This window comes from Protopterus annectens, chromosome 13.part0, assembly GCF_019279795.1.
Source record: "Protopterus annectens isolate FY-2018-M chromosome 13.part0, PAN1.0, whole genome shotgun sequence".
NCBI lineage: Eukaryota > Metazoa > Chordata > Ceratodontiformes > Protopteridae > Protopterus > Protopterus annectens.
In genome coordinates, this window is record NC_056747.1 from 1,079,246,332 (window position 1) to 1,079,271,137 (window position 24,806).

Below are 24,806 nucleotides of genomic sequence, written 5' to 3' on the forward strand. Positions count from 1 at the left end.
TAGGGTCATACCTGCCTGGGTTACAATATTGGAGAGCTCCTCCACGTCTCTTTTCATAGAGTCAGGTCATTCACACCAACATGGACAATTATAGAGTCATATTTGTACTTGTTGTGGAGTGACCTGAGTGCATGCATTATGTGGTGGATCCTGGCACCGGACAAGCAGCTGACATTAACTTTCTCCTTGTTTAGCCTGGTGAGTGGAACATCAGTGTGCCTGACTATAGAGTCATCTATGACTAGAGTGTTGGGTACGTTATGCCTTATGGGCTGTAGTTGAGTGGCACACTGAGTTTATGGGCTATGTGTCATTTGTGTTGTGTTGGGGGGGGTGGAGGTTGCTTGCATTTCTGCTTTGGATGTCTCGGTTGTTTGGTCAGATTTTTATTGAGAGCCTCCACAATTGTAGGCATGTGTTTTGTGCTTCTATGTGTGTGGCTTGGTGGTGTAGGTTTTGATGGACTATGTGATGAGTGTGGTGAGGCGCAAGTGTTTACCTTCTCCTCTTGACTGTCTAGTCCAGTCTTCGGTGAAGAGAGCTTTGCTTCCAGTTTTGCTATATAAGTGCATCTCTCACAGGTTGTAGTGTTGGGTGGTAGGAGGAGAGGTTTGTCTGTGTACATGAGGCAATTGCTGCATTGCCCCAAGATGCCTAGATTCATCAAGTAGACAGGAGAAAGCACTGGGAGCTGACCTTTAGACATGCCTGGATAGGTGCTTATTTATTAAGTACTAAAAACTGTTTTCCTCTAGACAAGTGAGGAAAGTTGAGTGCTGTAGTAATTTGTAGCTTATTTATTGCTTACAATGAGTTCTGAACAAGTGCTGAGCTCAAAGAAACAGATGTGAGTGCTAAAACTAAAAAGCTGGCTAGTTGTAAGGGAAAATTTGTAGAACAGACTTTACGGTGCTGGGAATAGTTTAACCCTAGTTAAGCAGGGAGAGGGGGCTCAGGAGCTTACAAACAGTCCTGGATACAGCAAATCTGTATCTGGACTAAACTTGTTACAGGAAAGGGGGGAAACAAGCTTAGATTTTTTTTCCAGTAAAGTGGAAATGGAGAAAGCTGGAACAGAAGTTAATTCAAGGTTAAGAATCTGAGTGGGTTGACCTTCACATATGTTCTCTCTCTATTAGATTGAATGAACTAATGACACTAGACTGGGAGGAGTGTCCCAAATCAAATATACAGTATGGGTGGGCAACTGCAAAGCCACCAAGTATAAGAACACCACAACAATGGGGGGGGGGGGTGGAAAACTAAAACTATTACAGCTACTAGCTGTAGCCACTAAATGAAAGTTGTAAACAGATCAAGGAGCAAACATACTCCAGAGAATGCTTTTAACTGCAAACAGACTAGACTAAAACACAGAAACCTCAAAAAATCAAAAATGCACAGAAAGGCACGGATAGAGCACTCACAAACAGAAAATACAACTTTCAGTATGAAAAAGCAGTTTACAGTTAAGCAATTCAGTAAACATGCAGAGTAATGAAACGATATCTAGCAATGAAAAATACAGTTACAACAGTATAAAACAGTACATAAATGCAGTGAAACAGTAAAAAAGTGTTATAACAGTGCAAAATGTAGTAGATTAACTGTATAGCACAATTATAATCGTTACCAAAGTGCAATTCAATGAAATAAGTGTAATCCTCAGTATTTTGTCAGAAAACCACAACTTTTAAGAAAAACAGACCAAAAAAAGTGAGGCAGAAATCTGGAAATTAAGTGAAAATCTGGACAGTTAAGCGGTATGCCTAAAACAAACTTTTTTTCATCGGTGGACCGAGGAGAAAAGCTCAACAGACCAGAAAGTATAATGTTTAACTTAGCTTGTAACAGACAAATAATTTAAATATAGATATCAGAGAACACTATTCTCATTTGGATAAATATCTGTACAGTTAAGTAGACTGTTATTGAATTCATTTAAATATAGGACATGTGGAAAACTAGGGAAAAATCTCAGGATTGTAATAAAACTACGACAATAAAGGGAAAGGAAACATACCTCTCAACTGTCCAGATCTTCACTGAATGTCCAGATTATTGCCTCATATTTTTGGTCTGTTCCTCATAAAATTAGTAATTTTTTTTTTTAGCAAATCAGTGGGAAGATCTGAGGACTGAAGTTACTAAATAAGTATATACATTTGTGTTTCAGACTTCATATTCTTCAGAAAAATACACATTAAGACAAATCCAATTATTCTAGCAACTTTCAAAGTTTATAAGAGCAATATTTAAAATATTTTGGTCTTTTGTCCCCCCCCATTCTGTCAGTGTGTGTGTATATTTATTATCTGTATATCTATATACTTAACTTATACATGCATACATGCTTATGTGTTTGTGTTGGGCATTTGTTGACATACCAAAATATAAGTTTCAGAATTGATTTCTCTAGTAGAATTATTTCTGATTTTCTCTAATAGAATTATTTCAAGCATTACAACTGTTAGAATGTATTTCAGACAAGAACTGTATTTTGTGAGGCATGGGTAAATGAACCTTATTATATTGCTTTGTTAAAAAAACACATAAATATTATGGAACAGTGCTTCCCTGACAGAATCATTTAAAACATAAATAATATTTACTTTTGGTTTGTCCTTTTCTTGCTACAACTTAAATTTTGTTTAATTTTGTTTCATTGCTTATTAAAAGAATGTTTAAAACTACAAATTTAAAACATATTCTAACAAGTGGTGTTGTATTATACAAGGAATATAATACAAGGAATATAATTCAATACAATCAGGAAAGTGAATTAAAGAATAAATACATGTATGCATGGCCCTAAAAAAATAATTCTCCACCAACTTGCATTTCTATGAATGTGGGTTTTCATGCTGTTTCAATGAATGTGAGTTTCAAGGGCAAACAAGTTTACTGCTCATGCTAAGTCTGTTTTTCTTGCAAGACTGTATTGTTTGTTTAGCAAATGCCTCAGTGTTTGTGTTATTTTATTTCAATATCTGTAATCATTGTAGAAGCAGATAATAGAAAATATGTGTGGTAACTGGTGAGATAACCAAATAATGGAACACTGGAATGGCTGAGGAGGGGGCTGCTGTTGGGGATTGCTGCAGGAGGGGCTGCTCTGGGGTAGCGATATATTGCTCTTCCTAGAACCGTATTTGACCATGATCTGGCTCTGGTATTTCAAGTAGAAAATACATATGCAAAGGTAGCTGAAGTTTAACTACATTACAAGGTATCTTTTTTCTTCCTATGCATTTAAATAATTTAAGGAAATGACTGGAGTGGCTTTCTTGGGGAATGACCCAGTGGGTGTGGCTCAAATAGGGGTGTTTCATGAGTGTGGTATGGTTGGGACTTAGGCGCTGGAGCACTACTTCACCTAGGGTGCCATTTTGGCTAAGGCTGGCCCTGCTCTTACATACCACCAAAAATAATCTACCTACCATTGAAAGTCTCCTATCTTGGGCATCCTCTACTTTCAACCAAGAAACTATAGTGCTAGGCTATTTCAACTTGGATTGGCTATCATGCTCATCTGACAACCCCTCCTCTTTTATGAAGTTATTCAATTTCACCCAAACTATAAACTTCCCCACTAGACTTGATAAACACACTAAGAAAGAATCCATTCTAGACTGGATACTAACCAATAAGCCCAACTTTGCCCACCAGGCTGGGTGCCTCTCTGATTTTCTCAGTGATCACTCCCCTACCTTTCTTCCAAGGAAACACATTCACTCCCCCTGTAATGTCATTTTCAAACACATACGCAACGAACAAAATTATTTCCCTACCATCTTAAATTCCCTACTTCGAAATTGCAACTGGTCACCTGTAAAATCACTCCACCTAGACCAAGCTGTACAATATTTTAATGATATCTTCCTCAACATCCTTAATAATCTTGCTCCAACAAGAAAAATTTGCTTCAAAACCAAAAACCTACCTTGGATAACCAAAGATGTTAAACCTTTTATTAAACAATGGGATAGAGCCTGGACTTATCAAACCTCCAAAACCTCAGAAAACCTCACCACGTACAAACAACTAAGAAACCTAACTAAGAAATAAATATTATCTGACAAAAAAAATCTTATTTTCTATCTTGTCAGCAAAAACACATAAAGAACCCACAAAAATGTTAGCAAAACATTAACTAACTCCTCAACCCTGGCAAAACCTGTACCCCTGCACCATCTGCAACAAATAGCACTGAATGTTTAGCATCCCAATTTAACTTCATTTCATCACAACTATCACCTCACATTTTAACAACAACAAATCTAACCAGCCCCTTACAGTGGCTACGCCTACTAATTCTAAACCTAACTACTTCTCTTTTAAACCCATACAAACCTCTTATATAAAAAAAACTCCTATCAAAAGTAAAACCTACCTGTCTAGCAGCTGACTAACTCCCTAATGACTTCTTAAAAACTGCTGCAAACTCTGTCGCCTATCCCATATCTATCTTAAACAATCGTTCCATCACAGAACAATATATCCCCATACTATGGAAAATATCCTATATCATCCCCTCCACAAAGCCCACCTAAAGATCTCTCTAATTATTGGCCCATTGCCATTCTCTCACCCCTAGCCAAAATCTTAGAAAAAATGTATCTATAAACAGCTCTTAGACCACCTCACTACAAATAACCCCTTATCTAGTTCAGAGCAATGCTTCCTTCCAAAACATTGTACCTCCACAACTCTCATAAGTTTCACTAACTACATCAACCTCCTGAAAAACATACTATATTCCTGGATATGTCCAAAGCTTTTGATAGGGTATCCCACCAACTACTACTCAACACTCTAGCCTGCTTCATCCTCAACTCTACAGCTCTGAACTGGTTCTTTAGCTACCTTACTAATTGACAACAGGCAACTAAATGGGATAATAAACTCTCCACATTCCTCTCAGTCTCCATTGGGGTTCCTCAAGGTCCCATCCTTGGCCCTCTCTTTTTTATTATATTCACAAATAGTCTAAACACTGCCACTAAATCTGTTTCTATCATTCAATATGCTGACGATGTTACTCTTATTTGCTCTACTCCCACACCGCAAGAACTCCAAGATAAACTGCAAAAGTCATTTCTAGATATTGAAAATTACCTAAATGAACGTCATCTCATCCTAAACCCAAACAAAACAAAAGTAATGATCTTCTTTAAAAGGAAATCCAAAGCAAAACCACCTCCTCTCTCCACCTACTCCACTAATATCACTATAATAGAACCAGCTAACCAAACAAAACTACTTGCTGTCACAATAGACAACAACGTAACATTCAATAAACACATTTCACTCAAAATTAAGAAAGTTCACATCAAACTTGGTGCATTATATAGGGCCACATCTTACCTTCCTCAAAATACCAGACTAGCCACAGCCAGATCCCACCTCCTATCTACTCTTCTCTACTGATCTTAACTTTCCACTAACCTGCACAAGTCTGACTTACATCTACTTGATTCCTGATATAATAAAATAGTAAAAATTGCTGCTAATATACCCAGCAGGACCCATCATTGCCTTGCTCTTCAAAATCTACACTGGCTTGAATTTCCCAGTCTGTTATTGCTCAATCAGGTCACCATTGTCCACTCCATTATCCACAAACCTGAAAACTGCCCTGCACTATCCAACCTAGTGTAACTAAATACCAACCCCAGGACCCTTAGATCATCCAATAAACTTATACTCAAGGTAACAAAGTCCCATAATTACTTTGGTATCTCTCTCTTCTCCTTCAAAGTAGCCAAACAGTGGAACTTATTACCCCAGAATATCAAAAATACAGATCATCATAGCTTCAAAAAACACCTAAAGGAATACCTTACTCAACAATGGCTATACTCCTGTAATACACCTGGCTAGTTCCTCATGCCTTTGATCAAATGTTTTCTATTTTGCTGTCTTCTTGTCTTACTTCTACCAAACGAAAATACCACAATGGTTTTTAGTTATATATCTAATGAGTTTCATATTACTGTCAGCAGTAAGGCTTAGGAAATTTAATGTTTTCTGTTGTACATTCCCCTTTTTGTACATAGTGATTATTGGCAACTGTCAAACTTTTTGTATATTGTTTGTAAATCTTTAAAATAAAATTTGTAATCTTTTTGTACTATTGTTATGGAGATTTTCTTCCCGGGTCTCCAGTGAAAATGGGGTACTTACCCAGCCAGACTCTACCTGGTTAACAAATGTAAAATAAAAATAAATAAATATTGCATTTAAAAGCAAGATTCTTATATGTTGATGTGTGTGTGTGTGTGTGTGTGTGTGTGTGTGTGTGTGTGTGTGTGTGTGTGTATACACAAAGCACACTTACACCAATTAATTCATTTCTACCTCCTCCCCCTTTTGGGTAAACATGCAGTCTGTCTGCATATTAAAAGTGTAATCTACAAATATTGGGCAGATTGCAGGGTACAATCGCTGCCAAACACTGCTCACTTCCACATACATACACACAAAATGGCTTCATTTTAAGAGTCTGAGTATATGTTGTCAACTTCTTGCTGCATTCCCCCCTTTCATGGTAGTATATTTGCAGCATTCCTGAGCACATGGCAACTTTACAATATAACTAGCCGTGTTTTAGTTAAGCTGAATTTACTTTCCTTTGTATTAAAAACCAAAGGTTAGTATCACCTTCTTAGATATTTACGAGTTGTTGCATGCAAAATCATTACCAGAAACTGAAAAGAAGTAGTTATACAATCCTTCTCTGGATTTTGAGTGAAAGTATTATTTAGGAAAGTAAAACTGATTCCATCAGTATAACAACTAAACATAACTATGGTAATGCAAAAATATGCTTTAAACATTCATTATTTCTGGAAAAATGCAACATAATTGCTGCATGAAATATTAAGTTGAATATTTTATTTTCTTGACCTCTAACATTAAATGACACACCTTACTTGTTGTATAGTTAGTTTGCATTTAGTAGTGTTTTATTAGATATTACTGTAATTTTAGATGTTTATAGATGGCCATTAGTTTTAGGTTATGCTGATTTTTATGCATTTTAACAAATATAAAATTTGGAGAAAAAAATATTTTTGTTTCAGTTCATTTCTACCTCCTCCCCTTTTCGGGAAAACATACAATCTGTCTGCATATTCACAGTGTAATCCAAAAATATTGGGCAGATTGCAGGGTACAATGGCTGCTGAGCACTGCTCACTTCCACATCAGCTGCCAGTAAGGCTTTTAGGAAGTGCATGATGCTTGACAGATATGTAGGGTATAGACCCTTCTCAGTGCACCATACATGTACACAACCCCTCAGCTAGTGATGCCATATCATAATCGTGATTCTCTTTTGTGAATCCCTCTTGTGTTATCTCCACATGAAAAATGTATTCACTATATGTAGGATATTTTTGGCAAACCATTTCTGTGAATTGGGCTTTCTATAATTAATTCCACATTGCTTTGTTTTTCCTTAGCAATCAAAGATACACACTGGACTGGGAGTAGAATTAAATTACGGAGAGATGCATTAGCATGTGTTCATGTTAATAAGTAGATATATCTTTCACTGAGTGCTTATACATAAAAAACAATGAGTGAAACTTCTTCTGCTGAATCTGGGAGATGAGCTTTTTTCTGGGATGGCACCCCCCCCCCCCCACACACACACACACACCTTTGCGAGCATGGACACCCCACACACTCCCAAACTAATATATACCTACTCTGAAGTCGCACAAGAGCAGATAAAAGAGAGAATTCCACTGTCGGTAAAAGTTGATCTGTCCAAATTACTTTGATCTGCCATCACTCATCATCATACCTCTCAAAGTCTTAAAAAAAGAAATCTGGATAAAGCCATTAAATAAAGTGGGGCAAAGAACCAAAAATAGCGACAGTTTTTAAATATTGCTCTTACAAACTTAGAAAGTTGATAGAATAACATGTTTTGCATTAGCATGTATTTTCTGAAGGGTATGAAGTCTTTAACTCAAATGTCTGTCATTATTTTCTAACTTCAGTCTTTAATGATTTGACACTAATTTGCCAGAAAACCATAATTTTATGAAAAATGGACCAAACATATCAGGCAAAAATCTGGACATTCTGTGAAAATCTGTACAGTTGATAGGTATGAGATCCATTAATTCTATTGCATGTTCCCATGAGGACCCAATGATTTGGAATTACTTGCTCAAGGCTACACAGAATGGAAGGTGTGCATACAGGCCTGCTATATTTGTTTATTTTTCATAACTCTTTACCTTTTATCCTTGTGATGTCCATCTACACGAACTGCTACATTGTGCTTGCCCCATATAATATTTCCAGATACCTGATTATTGCCTATTATACAATGACCCCCCCCATTAAAATTCCAAAACATGCATGCTGATTAGCCAGCGTGTCCTTTGTAAATCCCACAATATACCAATGGAAAAAGGTCTGGCCACCCGGACTTTTTTCCATTGGTATAAAGTGTCCAAAATCTTTTTTTTTTTTTTTTTTAATAAATACAAATAAAAAGTAAAAACAGAGCAACGGAAAGTTTCTATTCTCCATTACTTCCATTTCAAAGCATTGATGTACTGGGTATGCATAGGAACGCAAGTCCCATGAGCATGGGCAGTACATCAATACAAAGAAGCAGTATACCACCACTGGTAGAAGGACAGTAATGCTCTGTTATACAGAGACATTATTTAAGAAAAGTAAGTATTTTTTTCTTAAATAATTTCATTGTATAATAGCAATAACCAACTCTGTGGTTGTGGTATATTGAAATTTACCCACAGTTGGCTTTATTTAATCACTCGGGCTTCACCCTTGTGATTAAACCACAACAACCGTGGGTAAATCTTCAATATACCACACCACGTCAGCGGTTATTGTGTATTATACCATGATCCCCCCAAAACGTGCACGCTGATTGGCCAGCGTGCCCGTTGTCAAAAGTTATACTAATACTAAAGGTAAAAGGTCGACGCCCACTTTTCATTAAGTATTTTTTTTTAAACACTGGCTATGTTAAATGTTAAAATAATAGATCAATGGAATGCTTACAGATCAGAATTTTATGTAACTGAAAGCTTATTTTTATTCTGAGAGAAGGGAAACCCTTTAGAGTCATCCATGGATTGTGGCTAGGGTTGCCAGCTGTCCGCTTTTTGTCCGGACTGTCCAGTTTTCTGACAAACAGTCCAGTTAAAAAGTATAATCAAAACCAGACTCAGTGAAGTCCAGCTTTGCGATGCGAGTGCCTTCCACTTTTACTTACAGGCAGCTGCCAGCTGCACTGCACACAATGCCACCCACGATTGCAAACAAGTTACTTTACTTAAGTCAGCAAATGACGAGAGCCACTAAGGCAAGAAATTCTAGTTTAATTCATATTACCAGTACCAGAACGGCTGCATATGCAGCCATTCTGGTACTAGTGGTAATACAAATTAAACTAGAATTCTTTGCTTTCGTGGCTCTCCTCACGTCAGTTGCTGACTTAAGTTAAGTAACTGTTGTTGCAATCATGCCTTCACTTTACCCTCTTGTTACAAAAACAATAACTCACAAGACTTCTTCTTGCACACTCAGTCTGACAGTCTCTGACTAAATGAATCTGACTGCTGGTGGCATGGAGCTTTACTTTTAATTTACCCCTCCTGTCACTGTGGGTATTTCTGCTATTATATAACACCTTCCATTCAGTGTCAGTGAGTGACCGTAATCCATTCCTAACAGAGTTCTTCCTCACTTCAAAAGTAAAATATACGGGAAGCTAAGAGAAAGAAAGTTATTTCGCTGAACCCTTCTCCTCCTAATTATTCAAGCGATTACACATTTACACTGTCTCCTCTCCGACATGATCACTGTGTGATGTCAGTCACTTTGCAATAGTTGATAATGAAGCGGTGGTGGAAGCAGGGATGGGATGGCACAACAAGACATTTCAATTTTTAGCTGAGCATTTACAATTTACCCAAGTACTTTACAGCACGCCACACAGATGATCATGACAGTCTCAGAATCAAGTAAAAGTAAAACAAAACAAACAATGTCTTCACTATGGTGGTGGTAACTAAGGTTATAATGGAGGGGAGTGGCCGGTTCTTGGGATGGCTGGAATCATCAACATGCGTGCGTACGTGCTTAGTTATTACAACAGCTGACAGTGACAGCAGCACCACCGTGTGGAAATCAAATTTTACGTGAATTTTAAGTCTAGCTGAGCCTAAGCAAGCAGCCAGTTCCCTCCTCCGTGAAGAGAGCAAGACGAGAGGCACGGGGGTGTGTGTTAGTGTGTCACCATGCTAAACTTCATCTACGGAGCAGAAATAATTAGATAGAGATAGCCTAGGTCAGCCAGGCGAGGACTTAGCAGTTAGCAGTGCACTGCAGTTATGTAAGAAATATACTACAACATTGTAAATGAAAATGAGTAATGGGTAGCAAGCTATTAAAAAAGTTATTTAACACTGATTGAGACATGTTTAATATGCACTTCTGTCACCTTATGATAAAAAAATATAAAAGTAATACTATTACTACTTCTACTTCTTCTGTAGTGTTGTATTACTCTCTCTTTTTTTGTAATTCATTCATCATGACTGTTTAGGAGTGGCACGGCAGGGCCAGGCAGGCTGGCAGCTAGCTTGGGCCAGCTGGTATTTATTGATGGAGGTGGTGGTGGACAGACAAGACAATCCTTTATGTTATTTTTCTCAAGTGTGTGTTTGTGTGTGTGTACCTCAATACAAGGAACGTAACTCATTTGGGGTCTTAAAAAGTGCATGTTCCTCAAAGTTCCACATTGAAAGGGTCTGTCACACATTCAATGTTAGGAATTTTTTATTTGCTACTAACCCACTAGCCATGGGTAAATAGAAGTAAATCATATTAGTTCATTAAAGTATCTGTTTTATAAGTAAAATCAGCATATTTTAGCCATCATATGACTTCCTAGTTGAAGTTGTTAGTAAGCCATTAGTAAGTGTTCTACATTTTGCCCATTGGTCACACTCACACATTATGAGGGCTAGTCCCAGGCTGCATCTTGCACGAACTACAGAACGAACTAACCCCCCCACCTAAACTGATGGACCTTTTGGACATCCACAAAATAAACAGTATCAGAGCCATTGGATCCAAGGATTTAAATTTTCCTTGTGACATAAATAGGCCATGTTGATGAGACACAAATGTGTCTCAGAGGGTCCCCATACACTGGAACAAGCTTCCCACCCATGTGAAGCAGATTCCATCCCTAGCTTAAGCATAACTTTGACCAATAGGTGGGAAATTGGAAATCATCCCTGTTGCCACCCATGTGTTTTTTTTTTCTGGACTAGTATCCACAAATCAAATCAATTCTCTTGTAGTTAGGAAAACACTGTACAACAGTACAAACTCCCGTATTCTGTTTCACAAAAGGAAACAGACTATCAGTGTTTGTTAAATTGGCTGATTTACTATGCTTTTTTACAGAAAAGCATAATAAATCGGCTTAAAACAGGCATCTGGAACAGAAAAAGAGGGCGTTCCCATCATCTGATGTCACAGTGATGTCACAAAATGGGCGGATCATGGATGGGAGAGGGGGTGGGGATGGGTGGAGTTATGGGTGATGTGAGGGGCATGACCTTAGTCCAGTTTTAGCCACAAAGAAAGCTGGCAACCCTAATTGTGGCTGAGACTTCAGTGAGTTGCTTAGAAACTTCCAGTATTTTGTTGTCTAGAGAAATAATGTGGAACATCTGGGTGACCCCAGTGAAGCTTGTGAAATAATCTTGCTTTTCCCAGAGTCAGCACCTCTCCTTGTGGAATGGTATACACATCAGGAAATGGCATTCTTCAACATTGTTGCACAGATGAGTGCCATCTTGCACAACATGGCACATCATCTCCATGAAATGAGAAAGCTTCCAAAAGGCATTATGCCTATTATGTGATGATTTGTATTTGGATTAGCCTTGTTTTGGCAAATGCAATGTTTGTTGGTATTTGTGGGCGGCCACGGTGGTGCAGCGGTTAGCATTGCCACCTCACAGCAAGATGTTCTCCGGTTCGATCCTCAGCTGGGGTGCCTTCTGTGCGGAGTCTGCATGTCCACCCTGTGGTCACGTGGGTTTCCTCCGGGTGCTCCGGTTTCCTCCCACATCCCAAATACATGCTGTAGGTGGATTGGACACTAAATTGGCCCTAAGCGTGAGTGCATACATGTGTGTGCCTTCTGTGGAAGGTTGGGCACTGGGCTGGCAACTCGACACTGTAAAACTCCACTGGCAATCATGAGTGGACAGGTGATCCACTGTGGCTTCCCCTAACCGGGAAAAGCCGAAAGAAGAAGAAGAAGAAGAATGTTTGTTGGTGTTTGTACATTGATTATCTAGTTGATTACTTGCTTAATATGTTAATTTAGTTTTGAACTGATTGTTTTTTCTTATTTTTGGACTTACAGTTTCTTTCTGTTACTATTGTGGCAAAGAGAGCATTAGTAGCATTTCCATGTATTTTATTCAACTCATTATACTAGTTATGAAACCATCACTGAAATAAGTCTTACATTCAGTCATTTATGTTTGCTGTGCTATCTGTGCAAGAAAACTATTTTACAGTTCTGAAAGGTATCTCTAACTTGACACCATTTATAATTGCATATATTTTCAGATGTCCTAAGAACCATTTATAGAAGCTACATAAAGATTTTTATTAAATATTTCCGGTATTGAAAGCATGCAATATTCAAAGAGCTCTGCAGTATAATCTGGACAGCACTGCTACTACTACTGGGTGGCAAGGTTTTCTGGGCATTGACAATGTAGGGCAAGACCCTGATAGAACATTACAAATATAATAACAAACATTCTAAAACAGAGTTCATTAAATACTTGCTGTAGGATCAGACAAGGCACTGACTTATCCTTTCTGTTAACAGTCTTCTAATATATACCTTCCAAACTTCAGCTAGAAATACTGAAAAAATAAACATTAAAAAAATAACAATATTCCCAGCAGACCTGAGCATGCAATTATTCTGTAGAAACTACCACTGTTTTCTTCTGTCTCAATGAATTATTTATGCCATTTCAGCAGTTTTTTTCCAGTGACACCTCTACTGCACCTTATACAGAAACATCTTGTGAGTGCTTCTTTTGTGGATGCAATATATTAAGAGAAAGCAGGTGACAATATTTTGATGTTTATGTTTATCATTGTTTTGTTTGATGGTACTCAACTTTCCTTAATTAAGAAACATGTGATGCTGTTAGTTTAATTGTGTTGTTATTTACTTTGCAGGCATCCATACATCAAAATGCAGATATCAAATTCAAGACATGAGTGACAGATACATTTTAAGCTTCTAGGTTTTTGTTCTTGCATTCTGATGGCACAGAATAAGAAAAGAGTTGTACAAATGCCTTTTGTCCTACGACAAATATACAATGGAAGAACTTCAGCAGAGTATGAAGACTAAAGTAACATACAATTTCCACTTAATGTTGAATATTTGGACAATTTAATGTAATAGGCATTGTAACAACACAAGTAAGTCTTTATTTTATAGTGTTGCTGAGGTCCTGTGATTGATAAATATATTGTCAGATATTACTTGCAATTTCTAAGTAAAATTTCACTAAATGAAGTGTAAAAACACTGTATGAATAAAATAAATCAAGTAATGTATGTGAACAGGTTGGCACAGTAGAGAGATAGTGCTGTCACCTCACAGCATGAGGGCGTCTGGTCCTATTCTCAGGTGTGATGTCTTTTGGTTGGAGGCTGGATGTCCTCCATGTGTTAGCATGGTTTTCTCCAGACGCTCCTGTGCTTTCTTCCATATCACAAAGACTTGCAATAGGTGGAATGGGTACTCTAAATTGGCCATAGGTATGAGTGTGTGTGTATGTATATGTATATGTGTAGTATGGAAGACAATTGTGTGGCAGAACTACCCACCTAGCAGTGTGGACGTTGGCTCTAGATGAAGTGAAATCCCAACCCCAAATGCAAAAATGAGGAAAAAGGGTGATGGATGTTTAACAGAATATTTGTGGCTGATAAACTAAAACATTTCAAACTTTTTAATGAGTCTTAATAAAATTAAGATAAAATATTACAACAGAATTATTGGAAATAAGGATCTAGACTTTATTTTGCTAAGTGTGTGGTGACTGAGCTATGTTAAGTATAGCTTTGCACATGAATGTAGCTGTATAATTACTGATAAATGAAATTATATTTATTAATACTTATGAAATGGAACATTTACCAGTGATCCATGTTATTCAGTTTGCCAAAGTGACCTAGATCAGATGACAACTGACAATACATGCATCTTGAATTATGAATATTAATTTATACAATTAAATATTATTTGCACATATAACTATTATTCATACAAGCAAATGCTTGCCATTCCCTTCCACACATAAAACTTCCCCGCAAATGCAAACACACACACATACACACACACACACACACACACACACACACACACACACACACACACACACACACACACACACACATGCATGCTCAGAAACAACTCTACAATGACACCCTAACATCCCCAACACACACACGCACACTCACAAAGAGAGACACATACACACACACACACAAACACACACACACACACACACACACACACACACACACACACACACACACACACACACATGGGCTAAGATGCTCATTCACATTACAAGATCAGACTTTTCATAAATTAGACAATTGGACTCAGAAGCAGGGTGTGCTTGAAGGTGATTAGTAAAACATAGCCATAATTGATTTTAAAAGCAAATGTGTATTCTTTTTACATATTACATGTATGGCACTTGACAGCAACCCAGTGGATATATCTACACAGAAATATGGTTCACAGTACCATCAGATGTCAGGAAACTGTTCCCAACTTTCAATTCGTATCGTGTCTGAAAAGCTCTAGAAATGCACGCACGTTGCCATCTGAATGAGAATCTGGAAAAGGGAATATCTTTGTGTTACCAACAATCAAATACCAGAGAGGCTACAGTGCCACTACAACCAAAAGCTTACTCAGAAACTATATTTGAAGTGCCCCAGATTATGGGCTTTTTCTGAATCCATATAAGTGACAGTTTACAGAGTATTTAATGACAAATGACTTAAGCTTAACAGAGACTATCCCACACCTTCATCTGTTAACTAGATCTCTGGTTCTTTTTCTGCTGCACTAATTGCTTGTAAAGTGCTAAGATCCACGCTACCATTTCTTCAAAAAATCTGTTTGGGCCCACTTACTGATGCATCTGTAGGTGAATGTACTAATTAAGTGCAGTTGCTCTTCCTGATAATTTTCTCATTATTGCATGAAAGGGCTCTACTGCTTTATAGCTGCACTTAAGCCACTGTGAACTATTGAGGCTATTTTTTGATAGATTCTGTACTCTGTGGCTGACATCTGTAAATTTAAATCCTAATTAGATTAAAAGCACATGGCACTGTCTAATCCCAATATGCCCACCAAGCATAAAAAAAAAAAAAAAATTAGCAAGAAATATAAAAAGTTGTATAGAAGTCACATATCTACAATCATTACAGAATTCTCTCACCAATTCGATTCAAGAGGACATGTATTCAGTGATACAGAATTTAATTTCTTCCACCTCGATTTGCATATTTTGTTCTGTGAGCAAGTATTTTGACTAGATAGTGCTCTCAGGTCATCCATGAGAATGGTGTTTGTGTTCTGTGGGCTAACTAATTAAACAAAAGTAGAAAAAATGCAAAAAGAAGTGTTTAACACTACCTACTATTATAATATAATGATGTACAAAGTGAATATCTTAACTCATGAACTGAACCATCACAAGATGCAACAACATTGTAATTTAATACATGTTCACTAAAATTGGATTGATGAACTGACATCACTGGGCATGAAACTTGAGATCAAAATAAATTATATGGATTATTGAGCATGATATAACAATTTATGATTGATTGGACCAATAATGAAAGTGGAAGCCCTGGATCCACTGGCATTAATTTATAACATACAGGGTGCTTTGCTGACAAGATCTCATGCCCACCCATAGACTGAGAGACCAAGAAGCATCACAGGATCAATAACAGATCTCCAACTAACCTTCATCACCATTTCATAGTGAGATTCCTTAAACACAAGAATAGACAGGACACTTTGAAGACCACGACTGGACGTGTAGTAGTAGTGCATTGTGCCTGAAACTAGAGTACAACAGTCTTGCATAAAATGTTTATACCAGTTTTGAAACATTTAAAGAACTCAACTTTATGTCCCAGTTCATGCTTCCTACTTCATTATGTGCTCAGAATGATAGCTAGAGCATGTTCTTCCAATTTCCAGAGACAAAACTTAGGGTCAACATACTTACAAGTAGTCTAGTCAACAATGAGTCACTAAACACTAAGAAAAAACTCATTCATAGGAATCCCTACCTTATATTCCACCCCCCAAAAAAGAAAAAAAAAATAACAAAGATATACGCATTGATAACAACCTACAAGATCCATTCACTCTCCATCCCATGGTTTGATTTTTATCCACTCTGTGGACCACATTCAAGTGTTAACCATTCTTGAGGATGACTTGCAAAATTGGTTTTATTAATCCTGACCCCCACTACTACAGATATCTAATAGTTGGAGCACACCTTGTGGCTGCTATCACATCAGATATTTGCCTGAAGTAAGCATCTGCTATCACAACTTATAACTGTTCATTTCAGTGGGCAGCATCATCTTGGGCATTCAGTTTTTAATGTTTTGGCTTTGTACCCTAAAGTGGTGCTGGGAGACAGCCTTCAAATTGCAAACTTCTCCTTTCCCATGTCATTAGAATGGGCTGACCTCCCTGAATGTTACTAAGCAGCTGTCATGATAAGAGGGCTGATTTAATGGTGTTACTGATGTTGCTTGCTTATATTACATATATTGCCATATAACTCAGTTCAGTTAATACTTTCTCATACTTTATTTTTATTTTATGTGAGATTGGACCATCTCACACACATGCCAGCTGCTGGGCTGGTGCTGCTAACTTAGGGATAATGTCTTTGTAGTTTACATGCACTGTGGACTTTGGATGTGTTTACTGTTATTTTTAATAGTGTATAATGCAAATGTTTAATAGCTGATTTTGAATCTCACCATGGCCATGATGACTCCTCTGATGGCTTCCTGAAATGGTTGAATGTACTATTGGTTGAAACATGCATCCACCCTGCTATTCACTGCACTTAACTGCCTACTGTGTTCTGTCTGGTAATATTTGAATGAAAACCTGTTATTCCAAGATACAGCCTTCTAGGTCTCTCTACAAGGTTCTTGGAAGTTTCAAGATAATGTAGTCCAAGGACGACATATGTCTTGTCAATACACACCCTCAGGCTTTGCCACATTTTTCAAGGTGGGAGAGTTCAATTAGTCCTGGGGTAAACTTGAAGCACCCATCCAGTTGTCTAGATGCAGTATGAATGAAGATATTGAATCACAACATTTAACCTGAAGTGGAAGAATATTCCAGAAACTGCCTCTTAAAGAGAAACTGATGGAGTAAAATTGCACATTAGTGAAGTGTGTTCATACTTTATCTTTTTGAATATATTTACTTATATTGGGTGTTTTAGATTTACTGCAAATATTAAACAACTAGTCTGAAGGTTATCAGCTGAGTATTAAAAGCAGTATTATGTACGATTTCAGATAATATGCTCATTTGTACACAACAATTTTTACCTCATGGTTATATTATATGGGATTTTTTACATTAATGTATGTTGTTAATCTGCTCATTTATATTTGCTTGCAGCTTATAAATACTGTAATTACTTTTTCCTGATTTCAGCTCTAGGTAAAAGAAAGCTGTAGCCTTTTTAGTGCTGCATGTGGATTAGTCTGCCAACAACCATGGCCTTAAGCTTAATGCCAAAAATGCGTCGTCATCTCCTTTAGGGAAAAACTCAATTCCCACTAATTACCACATCGATGGGAGCCCACTGAACACTGAAGCCATTATAAGAGATCTGGGGACACAGGTTGACAGCAACCTCTCCTTCGACCACCACATTGCCACTGTGGTCAGAAAGTCCTTCTATGTGTCGCATCTCATTACCAAGGGTTTTGCATCCAGGAAGAAAGAGGTCATCATCTCTCTCTACTTTTCCCTCATTAGGCCAATCATTGAGTATAATACTCCATTTGGTATGTATCTCACTAGACACATGCAACAGGTGGAAAGGCCAAAAAAATACCTCATGAAGAGGATCCTAGGCCTTAAGCACATGTCCTACATGGACAGACTCAAAAAACTCCAACTATTCTGTGTCTCATATTGTCTACTAAGAGGCAATATCTGCTTGACTTACAAAGTCACATCTGACCCAGCTGCATTAGAAATGCTAAATCTAAAGGAATCCCAATCCCTATCCCTCCGCACCACACACTCCAGAGACCTCAACCTCATTACCACAATCAGCAGAACATGCTGGAGGGACAGGTTTATAATCCAGAGACTGCCCATGCTCTCGAATAGACTTCCCATATACGTCAAGCAGAGCACCTCACTGGCCCTCTTCAACAGAAATCTTGGTGAGTGGATGGGAAATAGAAAGTTCAACCCAGGGATCACTCCAGTGGCTCTACTTGATAGAGGCACTGGGAACTAATGTCGGGTGGCACGATGTCAGGCCACTTCTATGGGCTAGGCTTGTAAAGGCTCCACTGCCATTAGCCTAGTACATACCTATGAACCTATGAACATATTCATCTTTAGGAGAAACTACCATGAACTGGCAATTTAACTTCCTATCCTTTGACTTATTATTCAATAACTTGCTAGTTAACACCTTAACTAGCTAGTATTTCTTCTCTTACCTGTTTATCCAAAATTCTACACCTTTAGTGCTGATGGAAAAATTGTGTCATGGAAAGCAAAGGGGTTAAATGCCCACATTAAGCAATGCTGTGTCCTTGGCAAGATGACAGCGCTATAGATGCAGTCAGCATTTAGAATATTGAGGGAAATCTGTTTTTTAACATACTGGAAATAATGGGGTGCATCTTCATGTAAGAGGGCTTCTAGAGGAGTGTTAACCCTTTTTAGTTCATCACATACAGTGATCTGAAATTGATTTGGCAGGTGATTAGGATGGTGGCGGGTATATGGCCAAAGTCCTCAACATGCTGACAGTTAGAATTTTAGCAATTTTTGCAGCTGGAATAAGGAAGATCCATGGGTCTAGGATTAATTCTGGGATTCCCTGGACAGGTTGTATTGTAATCTTTATCCTGTGGTGATTTCGGGAAAGCATTTAAACATGGTGCTAAACCCCTTATTGTATAAAACTCAAAATGTAAGCTCAAGACATAATAAGCATAAATATAAGATGCTGGAATGGCAACAGGAGTTTTCAGTGGGCAACTCACCCATAAATTTGAATCCAGACAAGTAAGAGTTTACATCTTTTTTGCTCTTATAACAGGAAGAGACAGCCATATTGACTAGTTTTTCTTTTTTTTTTTACCCATGTTACTAAAATATTTTTTCTTCGTGTAAAAGGGATAAATACTGCAGCCTTGCCTACTCATCACTGTACTACGACAATGACATTTCATATTACCCAAGAATGGATGTTTGTTACTTTTTATCAATGGTTTTTCAACCCATATGGAAAAAGTTCATATTAAAAGAATATGATAATTGCAGAGAGGGAGACAGGCTTGACAATGTGCACAAGAAGGTGAGGAACTCTAAACATAAAATCAAATCCTTTTAAAAAGGGTATAAAGATGGAGGTGTAAGTAAGCAGAGATGAGAGCTAAGATACTAGCATTAAAGATTGAGCCAAAGAGTGGAAACTATGCAAAGGTCTATGTGAAATGGGAAAGAAACTTTTTTTTGAGTGGCACAACAAATTAAATCCCCCTGTGCTGTTTGAAAACTGCCTTAAGGCATGATGGTCTTAATGTCACTTGTCATCTGGAGTCAGATAGCACACTTAAATATGTAGCTACTGAAATGCATAATGTAATAACTAAGTTTTAGCACAGGCTGTATTCTCCTCCTACTGAGAAGCATGACCTGGGTAGTCACATGTTTTCTAGCAATATTTTACTGCCAACTACGACATCTTTTGAATTATTTATCTTTAAAAAACAAACCATTTTAGAGGAGATATAGCAGACAAAAGGGTTGCTCAAAAAAAGAGAAGCCCTAGACCCACAGCATAGTAACCTTTAGGAAGAACATCAAATTAATCATTGGCAATATCATTTCTGCACAAGGCCATCTCCTTCATCTTTAAGGTTCTAACCATTTATGGTGGCAAGGCCCTGGATCAGGGTGGGACAAAATCAGAAAATCATTTGGACATAATAACTGACACAATGCAATATCTTCCAGTTTAGATACAAAAGGTTATGAAATTTCCACCGGTGGGAATCCTCATGCATTATCAGAAACTTAGTTTCTGCCATCTCACTCCTAGTTTGTGTGTTAAGTGGTTGCAGGGCAGAGATACTTTGCTAAATCTTATAATTGTATTGAGGCAATGTTACAATTGCCTCATGTACACAGACAACCCTCTCCTCCTCCCACAAAACACAAATACATGCGAGAGATGCAACTATACGGCCAAACTGGAGGCTGAGCTCTCTCAACATAGGACTAGCAAGACCAGTCAGGAGGAGAAGGTTACCACACACACTATAGACCCAGTCTCACATATTGCCATTACAACCTCAAATCATACACATAAACACACAAAGACATACTCGGAGGCTCTGATCAAAAATCTACCAAAACAGCAGAGGCCACCAAAGCAGACACCCAAACAACCACCACCTCAGAACACAACACCTGCAACACATAGACCTCACAGTCAGAGTGTCAAACAGTCACAGCCCTTAAGGCCAAACACAATGCCAGACACACTAGTCATTGGTGACTCCATAGTCAGACACACTGACGCCCCGCTCACCAGACTGAGTAAGGAGAAGGTCACAGTAAGCTGCCTGTCGGGCTAGAATCCGCCACATAACGCAAGCACTCAGGTCTCTCAACAGCAGGTACAAATATGACTCAGTCATTGTCCACGCTGGTGTAAACGACCTGAGACGCACCTCCTTGGACTACATGAAAAGAGACATTGAGGAGCTCTCTGATTATGTAGCCCAGACAGGTATGACCCTGACCTTGAGCAGTATCCTACCTTCACCAAGAATGATGCCACAATACAGAGATAAGATGATCAGCTTTAACAATTGGCTTAAACACTGGTGTCATTCAAAGGGGATCCAGTGTCTGTCTGCCTGGGATGACATGCTGGACAAGCCACGCTGCTTCGCAAGGGACGGCTTGCACCTGTCACCCCTGGGATTCCGGATATTGGCAAAGGCTCTTGCCACCTCCATAGTGCCTTTTTTAGGCAAGGCTCAAATTCTAAACCTACCACCCTAGAACACAAAAAAGGAAAAAAACTAAGGGTAATGCTGCTCAATGCCAGAAGTCTAAATCTCAAAATGCACGCACTCGAGGCCCTTCTCAGTATGGAGAACATCAATGTCTGTGCTGTGACAGAAACCTGGTTCAAGGCTCCTGAGAGCACCCCAGCGCTATCAGGTTTTACCTCATATCATGCTCCGCCCCAAAATCTGGACAATACCAAGAAAGGAGGGAGGGTATCCATATTCATCAAGGACACCCACACCTCAAGACTGGTGGCAATGCACGATGCATCGGAGACCATCCAGGTGCAATTAACCATAGGCAAGACTGCTCTGCAAATTGTAGCATGTTACAGGCCACCCTCACAAACTCAGGAACCTCACATGGCCTTCCTGAAAACACTAGAGGGAATAAATGTATCACCAAACACCATCATACTAGGTGACTTCAATTACCCTAATATAGACTGGGAACACTACTCAAGCCCAAACACCCTAGCCCAAAAGTTCCTGGAATTCATAAACTCAAATGCCATGGAACAACTAGTCACCATCCCCACAAGAGGAGATAACATACTTGATCTCATCATCACGAACATGGGAGCACAATGTTCAACACCGGAGGTGTACCCCTCACTGGTGAGATCAGACCACAAACTAATCTCGCTGGAGGTCCTCATCCCACCCCCACCTGAAATAAAAAAGACCACAGTAAAGAACTTCTCGAAAGCCGACTTCACACTTCTAAAGACTAGTGTGGTCTCCTTTAAGGCCCCGAGCCGGGCGGAAAACAGTACTCAAGCCGCTGAATCACTTACAAATGCCTTCTACCAGCACCTGCAGGACTGCATGGATAAGGCAATCCCAAGCAAAACAAAGACTATTTGTACCAAAGGCAAGCGTCCAGTCTGGTGGACCCCAGCCATAAACAAACTCTACAACAAAAGGAGGAAGCTACTACAAGATAGAGCAAAATCCTTAAAAGGTAAGACACCCTTGATCACTATAAGTAAAAACTAAGAGCTCTCATAAAATCATCCAAAGCAAATTTCGAGAGAAAAATAGCTAAAGACTCAAAAGACAATCATAAGGCCTTCTTTAGCTATGTTAGAAACCTGGGAGGAAACTCCCAGATATGCTCAGAGCTAGTTCAAAATGATGTGAAGATTACTGATCCTACAGACATTGCCAACATACTGGCTGACAGGTTCAGTGCAAACTTCTCCCTCCCCCAAAAGGAGAGATATCTATACCAAACAATTGCAGCCCCCAAACATCTCCAGCCCAAGTGAGAACTGCTCTCTCCAAAGCAAAAACACAGCATCCATGGGACCTGATGGTGTCCCCGGCTGTGTGCTCCATGAACTCAATGAGGAATTAAACCCACAGCTAGGACAGCTGTTTAATCAAAGTCTTACCTCTGGATACGCACCCAGGAGTGGCGACTGCAACTGTGGTACCACTTCACAAAGGCGGTGCCTCCACCGACCCTGGAAATTACCGCCCATTAGCTTGACAAGCCTTATCTGCAAAGCCATGGAGAGGATCATAATGGACCTCATAAATAAAGACATAGGAATTTGCAGACTTTGGATCCAACCCAGTTTGGCTTTGTCAAAGGCAGATCATGCCTTTTAAACTTGGTTGACTTTTTCAAACAGTCACCAAAGCCATTGATGAGGGAAAGGCAGTCCATACAGCCTACCTCGATCTGGCTAAGGCCTTCGATACAATACCCCATTCGGTATCATTGAAAAACTCATCAGCTTAAATGTCAACCCATACATCACAAGATGGGTTGCAAACTGGCTGAGTGACAGAACCCACAGGGTCAGAGCTGCTGGCGCCATGTCAGACTCAAAGCCTGTCACAAGTGGTGTCCCACAGGGCTCAGTCCTGGGCCCACTCTTGTTTGGCATCTACTTTTCCAAGTACAAGCAAACACAGGAGGGTTATGGCTGACAAAGTTTGCAGATGACTGCAAACTGGGCCATAGTAGAAAACACATCTGACACAGATATCCTTCAGAAGGGTCTCACAGAAACGGATAACTGGTGCCAGAGCCACGGCCTAAAGTTAAATGCCAAAAATGCATAGTCATACCCTTCGGGAAAAACAAGGTTACCCCTAGCTACCAAATAGGTGGCAATCCACTGAGCACAGAAGAAGTTATCAGGGACCTGGGGACCCAGGTTGATAGTAGTCTGTCATTCGACACCCATGTAGCTAAAGTAGTTAGGAAGACCTTCTACATTGCCCACCTTATCATGAAGGGATTCTCATCTAGATCAAGGGAGGTCATAGTCTCCCTTTACTCATCACTCATCAGACCAATGATTGAGTACAATGCCCCATTCGGAATGTATCTGACCCGACACTTGCAGCAGCTGGAGAGGCCACAAAAGTTCCTCACCAAAAGGATAAAGGGTCTCAAAATCTGTCCTATGCTGCCCGACTGAAAGAACTCCAGCTCTATTCAGTCGCCACGCTTGCTCAGAGGTGACCTTTGCCTAACATACAAGGCCATGTCAAACCCAGATTTGATGAATATGCTTCACCTCAAAAATCTAGATCCATCAGAGCCACAAGGGCGGAGACTTAAACCTTGACACGGCTATTAATAGGACGTGCTGGAGGGATAGATTCATCACCCAAAGACTCCCTATGCTGTGGAACAAAATCCCGGTACATGTGAGGCAGAGCACCTCGCTGGCCTTGTTCAAGAGAAATCTTGACCAATGGATGGGAGATCGCAGATATACCCCAGGGATTACCTCAATGTCACTGCTCGACAGAGGCACAGCAAAATAATGGGTATAGTTCCCCATACTAAAGGGGTGGCGTAAGCCACAAAACGATGGGCTAGGCTTGTAAATGCCCTCGGGCAGATAGCCTAGTATGAACCTATGAACCTATGAACCTATAAAGAGAGGATGCTGATTATATATACTTTTTGGGAGAGTTAAAAAAAACAAAGAATATGGTAAAAAGGTGTCAGACTTCCTTTTTCCCCTTTTTCAGACAGAATATACTAGCTGTTAGGTGAATGCAGAAATCCTTCTCATGTTGGCAAGATAGTTATTAATTGTCACTAATATCTAATTTTATTGCGATACACTTAATATTATGCATGGAAAGAAGATTCCACTGGATACTTCCCAGGACCTGCATGGCTACAAAGATTTAATGGAAGCCTTTTTCGTAAAGGCATGTTTTTAATTTGATGACTTTGGTCAATTGTTCTTGTACAACCAGAACATTCTTTGAGCAACATCTTCATCCAGATGATCTTTCACAGCTCTTATTTTTTATAAATATTTTTCATGTTATTTAATGTTGCTGTACTTTTA